Source organism: Hemicordylus capensis, chromosome 4 (assembly GCF_027244095.1).
Source record: "Hemicordylus capensis ecotype Gifberg chromosome 4, rHemCap1.1.pri, whole genome shotgun sequence".
Lineage (NCBI taxonomy): Eukaryota > Metazoa > Chordata > Lepidosauria > Squamata > Cordylidae > Hemicordylus > Hemicordylus capensis.
In genome coordinates, this window is record NC_069660.1 from 142,704,361 (window position 1) to 142,713,909 (window position 9,549).

The following is a 9,549-nucleotide window of genomic DNA, read 5'->3' on the forward strand; positions in this document are numbered from 1 at the left end:
AGCAAATGAGATTTTCAATAAGACACCATGAATCCACTCTCATTTGCTATCATAGAATCTACACTCAGAACATCTAAGAAACAACAGAACCCTGTACCCCATGGGTTAGAAACCCATGGGGGTGGTTGGCACCCTATGTGCACTACACCACCACTCGCTCTGGGCCACCCCAGCACCCCCCAAGTGCACTTATGGGGCTGCTGAAACCTCCATTATACCTTATGAGGAAAAACCTTAAAGATGTGTAAACTTCAACAATTCACCAAAAATCAGCCCTCTGCCCAAATCCTTTGAAAAAAATCTGGTAGCTTCCTTGCCCCTATCTTGCACTACCACCAACCCCACACAGCTCTGGGCCACCCCTTTCCCCCCGATGTGAAGCAATACACCCTCCATTATACCTAATGGGGAAAACCTTAAAGGCGTGTAAACTTCAACAATTCACCAAAAATCAGCCCTTTGCCCAATCACTCTGCAATAGGGGTGGTAGCCTCCACCCATTGGGCACTACCACCCCAGCCCACTCTTCTGCCCCAGATCCCACATTATGCTCCCAATCTGCCCCAAAGACACTAAAACTTCAAAAATTCACCAAAAATCAGCCCTCTGCCCAATCCCTCTGCAATTGGGGTAGTAGCCACCACCCATTAGGCACTACCACCCTACCCCACTCTTTTGGCCCTGGGACCCAAAATTCAAGTAGACATCACATCAGACCTTTTTGCATTGAAGTCAATGGGAGGCAAAAAGGCAGGAAATTCAAATTGATGTCATTGTTTAAAATGGAGGGGGAAGAAGAAGGCATTTATCGGCCACAAAATGGAGGGCCAAAACAACAAATATTTCGGATCCAAAACAGGGGTGATTAATTTTGGATCTGAATAATTTCGGGGGGCTTCGAGGGTGATTCGGTTTGGATCCGAATCACCCTAAATCGGCTGTTTCGGGTACAGATCATTCTGTACCCGAAACGTTTCGCACATTCCTACTAGGGGGTGCTGTGCCCTCCCTCTAATTTTAATTTACATGCAGCCAAGCATGCCCTGCTTCACAATCCTTCTATGTGGACCTTGCTGATTTTGGATGCTTCCATAGTTGGAAGCAGTGAATTTAATGGCTATGAAAAGTAGCTGCACTTTGCTCAGGCATACAGCCTTCCCTTGAGGACTGACTGACTGGGGTGTGGTGGGGGGACCCAGATGCATTGATTACAGTCATAAGGCCAGCTTTCCCATCTTTCTCCAAAGAACTTTTTCAACTTTTCAAAAAGTTATTTTTTAAGGGACACATTTCAGTTGAAAGAACATATATGCTGTTTTGTTTATTTTAAAAAATATTTAAATAAGAGGATAAATGCAGCCTGCCAAAGGTATTGGGGAAGAGTAAGGCTGTAGCCCCCACCCCCCATCCATCCAGCTTTCCACACTAGAGCCAAAAGCATGGAGAGCAGTCATGGGTAGAACAAAGTCCAACTCACTTTGGTTCCTCTTCTGGGTGGGATCTATGGGAAGATGAAAGAAGAAAAGGTTAGACAAGGTGCTTGAGAATAACATGGGGGTGCTGGGGGGGGCAGCTTTTGGGCAGTATTTTCCCACAAACCCCCAAATGGGCCCACAGGGACCAGCCAGTAGCTCCTGGGTGCTACAGCTTCACAGTTCTAGAGCCTGCAAGCTAAAGAAATACAGTGGAAATCACCCCATCAGGTGACCTTCAAGGGCCACCTGCATTTCAGGGAGACGCTGTGTGGTGTGAATCTTGGTGGTGAAATTGTGACCATGCAAGTTCACACAGGGTGTGCAATAGCATGGGTGGACACAAAAGCATGTGTGGACAAAGCAGGCTGGGCTCCAGATTTCTCTGCCCAGACAGGCTACAACAATGGAAGGGCATCTTTAAAATCCAAGCCCAGCCAGCCATCAGATTTCATTTCCCCCTCCATGCCGGAGATTTACCTGCAGGTCACCCATTAAAAACAGCCACCCATCCTGACAGCCAACTTAGCTAAGATGATAAGTTGACAATAAATCTCTCATCCTCTCCCCCACCCCTGCCACCAAAAGACAACTTATCCAAGATGCTGCCGCTTATCTAGAACACTGCCAAGTGAGTGTCCTGCGGAATCCTTGCATGTCTCCAAGGGGAACCATGATGGCAGAATTCTGTGGCTGACTGTGAGGTCACAAGATCAGTTACTGGCCATGCTGGCTCTGGTTTGAATCCATTCTCTGTCTCAGGGATGCAGCCCCAAGTGTCAAATCACCAGGGGAGAGTCATCCCTGTCCTGCCCTTTCTGCTCCCCATGTTTCCCCACGAATCATATGCTCAAGTCCATTAGCTACAATGTTCTCTTAATTACATTTTGCACTGAGCCCCCCGCTCTGTTCAGAATAAACAAAGAGAAAGCCAGTTAACTTGTTGAACCCACTGCCTCTAGATGTGGTGATGACCACTGGCTTTGATGGGTTTGAAAAGGGGTTAGACACATTTATGTAGGAGGAGAGGTCCCTTAGTGGCTATTAGTCATGATGGCTAGAGAGACCTCCAGATGCACAGGATGAATCCCAAATGCTGGGCATATGCAATGGGTGAGGTTGATGCCTTTGCACTTTTACATGTTACAGAGGACTCAGAAGCTACAAAAGACTCATGAAGGTTTATTGTAAACTTTATTTCCTACTGTACAAGCAATGGGTGCAACCCACCCCTATCCACAAGCATCTCCTTTCTCCAGAATTTGCTAACAGAAGGGAAAAGGAGAATGGATAGAAAGTGACAGAGAGGGATGGAGGTTTAGAGGGAAATGAGGAGGACAAAGAAATAGGAGAAGCCAGAAAATTGAAGATGTCTCAAAGAATGGGAGAGAGAAACAGAAGGCTGTAATGTACTTTTTGTAGGACTTTATGAAAATGCAAAGCATTTCTTCTTTATGCAAAGTATTCTTCTTTATCTTCTGGTTTTCCTTCCTCCTCTGTTTCTTCTTCAGAAACAACTGTGCAGAACCGGTTCGGTCTGTTTACTATTTTTCTGCCCTCCTGATTATTTTCCGGCCACTGCCTTCCAATTGGCTAGTGGTCTCCTTTCTTTTGTTTGGTTTGTTGTCATTCAAATCTTTGTGTTGTCAGGGCAACTCTTACCCCATTGGCCCAGGGGGTGGGGCAGAGGAGCAAAAAGCAGGTAGTTTCAAAATTTATTTATGTACAGTAAAGTGTGTGCTGCCTGGTTTTATTCTTCCTCTGGCTTCCATGGAAAAGTTCTGGATGTCCTATTGCTGGTTTTGCCCTGCTGCTGCTCTTGCTGCCCTGGACTCAGGAGTGTGGAGTTTTTGCTGTCTACCCCCCGCCCAAACACTGTTTCTCTGGATCTTGACCTGCTTCTTCTCTGACCTGCTCCTTCAAACCCCGTTTCTTCTGGACCCTGCCATGCTGCTTCCTTCTGGACCCTGCCCTCCTGTTCATGTGGCCCCCGATTCTCTGCAGCCCCTGCTTGTGGACTCCTGACCCCTCTGGATTACTTTGCTCTGTGCCTTTTTCTTTGGATACCCTACCCTATTGGATTGCCTTGCTGTTCCTGCCTTTGGAAATTATTATCCTCCTTCCTTCCTGTGGATTGCCTGCCTCCTCACGTCGGATTGGTGATTTTTAGTTGTTGGTTAGTTTCACAGTTAGGTTCTTTTAGATGTTCTTTTAGACACTGGCAAAGTGTCCTCTTTTTTGCACATGTTGCAAGTGACCTTCAGTGCTTTGTGGGCAGAGTCTCCACATCAGTAGCATTGGTAGCTCCTCTTTTCTTGTGCTGCCACATTCTGGGGCAGTGCCACATGAGAAGACTGGGTTTGAAGGACTGAGACTGAACAGCCTGGCTTTCTGGAACCTGGTTTTGGGATACCAAAGAGAGTGATCTGGCACAGTGAAGAGCATTTTCCACTCTCCTAGCCATCTCTATAACTTTTTTCCAAGGCATGTTTCCACTCCAATAGCAGTTTTTCACACCGTTTGGAGCGGTTTGTTTTCATAACAATCTGATCCCTGATCAGTCAGCAACAACTCCATCTTCTCCCTCTCCTTCCCCTCCTTTTCCCTTTCTCACCCCACCTCCCACACTCTCTACAGGACCCCCACTGGGACAAACATCCAAACAACAAAACACAAAGATAACTAGATAGAATACAACATTTGCTGATCTAGATTTTGTCATATTAAAGAGTTTAAAATGTTCATAAATATTAATAAATATTATATCTGTTCTGATAGCAGAAGGTTAGACCATGATGAACATGTCCCCTCAGAAATGCTGATTGTATCCGCTGATTGTACAGTATATGCTACTAGTGGCTGGTGCTGGATCAAGTCACGTTGGAAGGTAGAGAATGGTTACATTTTAGTGTCTTCACAGTTTTACATCTAGGCCTCTAAGGAATTATTTATGTGTGATGATTTATCATTATTTTCTTCATCCTGTAGCTAAAAGAGGTGATTGGCTGGTTGGTTGAGCCCTATAGCTTGGCCATCAACATAGGCTTTTGTAGCCTATAGGTCCAGATTCAAGGTGAAAATTTTGTGACAACAATCTTGCACAGTGAATTTCATGAGGACACACATTTGACATTTTTTGGAAGTTATGTGTATTACAGCTGGAGACCTCAAAAGCTGGAAGTGGCCCAGGCCTCTCTGGACCTCTGAGACAGTTTTTCACAAAATCAGCTTCTTTACCAGAGGCAAAAGGATCCAGGGGATCTTGAGAAATTACTAGCCAAAAGACTGATGCATTAGACCTATCTAACATTAATGATCATGTATCTATTTGTAACATGGGATATGTGGAGTAAATATCTCAGTCTTAGTAGGCACAGGCACTACCTGCTTTAGCTGTTGTGAACACACGTCACCAATACTGCTGCTACTGCTGAAATCGATTAATAGGATTGGAAGCATCTGACACTAATGTCTGACTGGCCATAAGAAATCATCTGCAAAAAGGCCATTCATTTCTATTATTGGGGTGACTATGAAATTATGGTCACAGTCTGGCCCAAGTCGAGTTTTGCTCATTTCACCTACCTCTCCCATTGAAATCATTGTGCGTAAGTTTATCTGAATTGTTTCTGTTCTTTTTGCCACACTTTTTTTTAACCAGCAAACAGTAAGGATGGTTTTGATCCCTCCTTGTAACATTACCTTACAGACAGCAGGGCAAAAGATTACTTCCATGTTCAGGGAACCACACTGGGAGTAAGAGACCTTGAGCTCTCAATAAAGAACAAAAACGGAATCTCGATGTTGTTTGATGAAAGAAAATAAACTTCAGTGAGAAAAAATCAAGGCTTGTTAACTAGATCTGATACTCTAAAGCAGCTTGGTGGGAAAGAAGGGTTATGATTGTAAAAACTGGTCAGATCTGTACTTCTCTTTCAGAATTTTATTCAATTCCACTAAGTATATTCTCCTGGTAAGATGAAGTAATAAAAGAAAAACAGATCATTTGGTTTTAATGATACAGTTTGCTGGTGTTGGTCTTTATGATGTTACCAGAGTAGTTGGTCTGATAAGAGGACACCCTCTTCCTCATGCCAAAATATAAAACACCAGGGGCAGGGAAGAGTGTAAATTTCTACTTAACACCCAATTTGTGATTATCCTACTTCCACTCCAACAGAGGACAAAGTTACCAGGTATATGGGGACAGTTGATCTATAATTCAGTCGATTGCATCACTGTGCATGTGGACTGGTTCAGATGATATGTCTGACTGGCCCAGCCCACCATGCAATGAGGGATGTGAGTGTGCATGTTCTGCCCCTTCCCCATCAGCTACATAACCATGGGAGGGGGGACATCCAAACCACTCCCATACGATTATGCAAAGCAGGGACAGTGCTCTGACAGGGGTAGCAGGGCAGTGCTCTTTGAGTGGGACTGGTTGGCTGTATCCAAACCAACCATATGTGTATATTAATACTGCAGCTAAATAGGTGAAAGCCAATAATCTGGGTTTCCCTCTACCTAACAGGTATCCTCCCTGTCAATGTGTTTGCAGTATTCACACCACAGCACAGCTGCATGGGATATGACTATGGAGCAGTGGCTTCCATTAAGCTCAGTGTGAGAATGAAGGGACTGAGATGTTCAAACCTTTTGTGAAGTTTTCACCCTTTCTTTTCATGTATAAGTAGAGATGTGCTATTGCCCTTCTGTTCAAATGTTGAAGGTGACCTGGAGTTGGAGAAGGAAATCAGTGAGGCATCAAAGAGAGACTGGGCTGTAATAATGGGTGACTTCCATTACCCGCCCATGGACTGCGTAAATTCATATTCAGGTAATGATGAAGAGATTATTAAAACCTTTTAGGGTTTAAAAAACAATAAGTGGTACACAAAATAATCCCAAATAAAAATCTTAATATATAAATCTTGAATCATGAAGTTTCTCATTTAATCAGACTTGCAAAATAAAGTATACCCCTTCACTGATTCCTATGCATTGATCCCCCTAACTGACACTATTAAAATAGTTACGAATAATCATACATAAAAATAATCTCCTTTCATTAAAAGGGAATAAATACCATCCTGTAATAATAATATTAAAAAGCCCAAATGAATATTTCTTCCAAGATTTCAAGTCAACGTGAATGAAGTCAGTATGATGTCCTCAATGAAACTCCATGGATATTTCTTTAAGATTAATGAGTTTATATGGACTGTTCAGATAACATGTGTGGAATGTGCTGTGTTTTAGACTGGGGTAACAGGAAGGACATTATTGAAAAGATATAGAAGCTCTTCTCATGATCGGTGAGAATAGCTTCTTCCGGGTCTGTGGGGAGAGCAAGCTTAGTCCGCTCTCCCCGCAGACAATCAAATGGCAGCCCTGGGTGGCCAGATCAGCTGCCCACATGAGTGCCACCTCTGTCACAGAGCCGGTGAGGGCTGTGGGGATTGGAGGCTGTGTAGCCCCCAGAAGTTCCAAGATGCCGTGAGAATAGCTTCATAAAGAGCATTTGGTTGATATGCTGCATAATAGAATTGAACAAAACTGTGGGCTATGCACAGGAGGGAAAAATATCAAGGAGAAGTAACACAAACAAAAGTGTCAATACTGGCAGTTACATTTGGAATTTAATGAGTCATAAGGTAAAAGAAACAAAGTTTATAGAGCAGTTGCCACCCAATTTTAACATAAAGGAAGATATAAAAGAAACCATGAAGATATATTGGTCACTGAACGAGTTAAAATTGCTTGTTTGTTCATTTTCTTCTCTCCCTTCTCATTTGTTTCTACTTTCGGTTTGGCTGTTGTATTTAAGGCTTGAAGTGTTACCAGTTGGTATGCCGAAAAGAGCACTGATGATGGTGTTTTACACCAAAACATAGGCTTTGCTTACATGTCTGTGCATTTGTAAATTCATTCTAAGATTGCCTTGTTGCGCATTTAAGAGGTCATTTTAAAGTTTTTGTTAAGTGTTGTCATGTGCATTTCATTGCCGTTATAATGGATTATTCTTTATTTCATTGATCTCTAGCTATTTGACCATTACGTTTGAACATCAACAGAGGCAAAAGGGATGACATTCTAGTCCTATCTCCTAATCCACCACACCAGTCAAAAAAGCTGGCCTGATCCTATTTTCTTGAGACCTGGAGACAGTAGTCAATCTCATCAAAACCAACAGGATGGGAGTAATGGTTCCTTCCCTCTGAAATTGAACTTGTGGTTTTCTCTCTTCTCCACAATCCTGGAGCATCCTTCAGAAGGGCAGAGGACGGACTTCAATGTCTTTTTTCTATAGGTGTGTATTTCCCCAGCAATTTGTTCAGCTGCATTTAATGCGCTAATTTTGAGGTGAATATTGAAATTAGATGACACAGCCTAAGATGAATACAGGAAAAAAAAAACCCACAAAAAGTCAAGTCCTCAATCCCTTACATATTTGCATTTAGAGACATGATTCACCAACAGTCAGGAAAGTCATGCAGCGAAGCCCACACGTACAGCAGCAGGAAAATATAGCTCATTAAACAAAGGAGAATGTCATCTGCAGACGAGTGTAAAATTAATCACATTTCCTTCCCATTATGACTGTTCAGTCAGAACTGCAGTTCTGCCATGTGCACAAATAAACTACCGCAGGTAGCTTGCAAGGCACACTTTGTTTTAATATCCTCAAACAATTACTGTATGCAAATATTACTTTTGAGTACACTTGGTTTATGCTGCTGTGTGTGATGAAGATTTGCCCTGTTTGACTTTACCAACTTGATATACTTGATTTTCAAAGCACTTATTAGAGTCAGATGGTTAATTGACCCTCCCCTCCCCATACACACACTAACCACAGCAATGAAAACTGATGCTTGAAATTGTGGCAAAAGAGGCAAATTAAGGAGCAAAGGATAAAATGCTTTAGCTGAAAAAGATATAGAAAATAACAACCCCCAAGTGATCAAGTGCTTGAACCACCTTCCTTCCAAGAAAAGGTTGAAGAGTATGAGGCTTTTCATTTGCAAACAAAGATGACTAAAGATGCAATTAGAGATTTAACTATTTTGTTCAATATATCAACTTGTCCAACTCATAATGCCTGGCTGTATTACCAAATCAAATAAAAACTCTTTATTTTGGGTTGTGTTACCAATTGAGTGCTATTTCCCTGAGTGCTTTTCCAGCTTGGAATGTTTAATGATATTCTGCCTATGTATGGTCAATATTTAGGGGGATCAAGCTGCTGTATAGGTGTGTGGCCAAAATTTAATGCTAATGACTTACTCTCTATGAAAAAGCCAGCTACTTTGTAAAGGAATGTGCAGAAGTACTTTAATATTATCGCTTATTGTTTGAGCTAGGACCCTGGCAGCATCAGCTAGCTTCAGTGTCCCATAATGATCACTGGGGGGTTGCCAAAACTCACCTGGGGTCTTCTGGAGTGACCAACAGCTGATCCTCCAAAACTCCCAGTCTAATTGGTCTAGGCCCCTCCACCTGCAGGGGGGATGCCCTTCCTGTTATGGTCTGGCCAAGATCTAGCTCCCGCTCCCCGACTCTCAGCACATGGGCAAGCAGAACTGTGGTGCCCGGCCCTGCACATGCTACATGCATGCCGGAATCTACAGGCCATCCTACCAGAATGCCTGCTACTGTTGTACTCCCAGCACACGAAGTGGGGTTGAACCCCAGGTTGGCCAACCCCATATAGGGGTGCCGGGGCCGATAATCTGGAAAGCAGGTGCCCACTATCAGACCTATCACCCTCCACTGGGAGCACTGGAGACATGATCAGCACCCAGAGCTCTAAGAGGGGCACGCCCCATGGCAGGACAGGGTCGAGTGCTGCTTGCACCCTGAAACTTTTGTTGTATCAGACCCAAGCGGTGCCAGCGAAGTTTGAGACCGTCCTTGGATGATGTCCAAATACTTGGTTAGGGCTGGCCCCTTGGCTGGCTGAGACCTCAGGACCACTGGTTCGATGGTTCAAATTCAAACCAAACCAGCCATCAGGTTCATGCTTCAGGTTCGAATTCGAACCAAACTGGGGGTGGTTCAATTCAAACCAGTT

The 9,549-nt window shown here is 43.5% G+C and overlaps 1 long non-coding RNA gene across 3 annotated transcripts; it reads left to right on the forward strand.

Annotated features, from left to right (window-relative positions):
- Nucleotides 1-2,237: 2,237 nt before the first annotated feature.
- On the forward strand, nt 2,238-8,617 carry LOC128322131 (uncharacterized). 3 transcript variants are annotated; one of them, XR_008305542.1, is made up of 4 exons: nt 2,238-2,652; nt 4,251-4,359; nt 6,170-6,312; nt 7,519-8,617. It is a non-coding gene; the product is annotated as an uncharacterized LOC128322131 (long non-coding RNA). The 3 variants fall into 3 exon arrangements; XR_008305543.1 differs by having other exon boundaries at nt 6,205-6,312; XR_008305541.1 differs by having other exon boundaries at nt 4,254-4,359.
- The last annotated feature ends 932 nt before the right edge of the window (nt 8,618-9,549 follow it).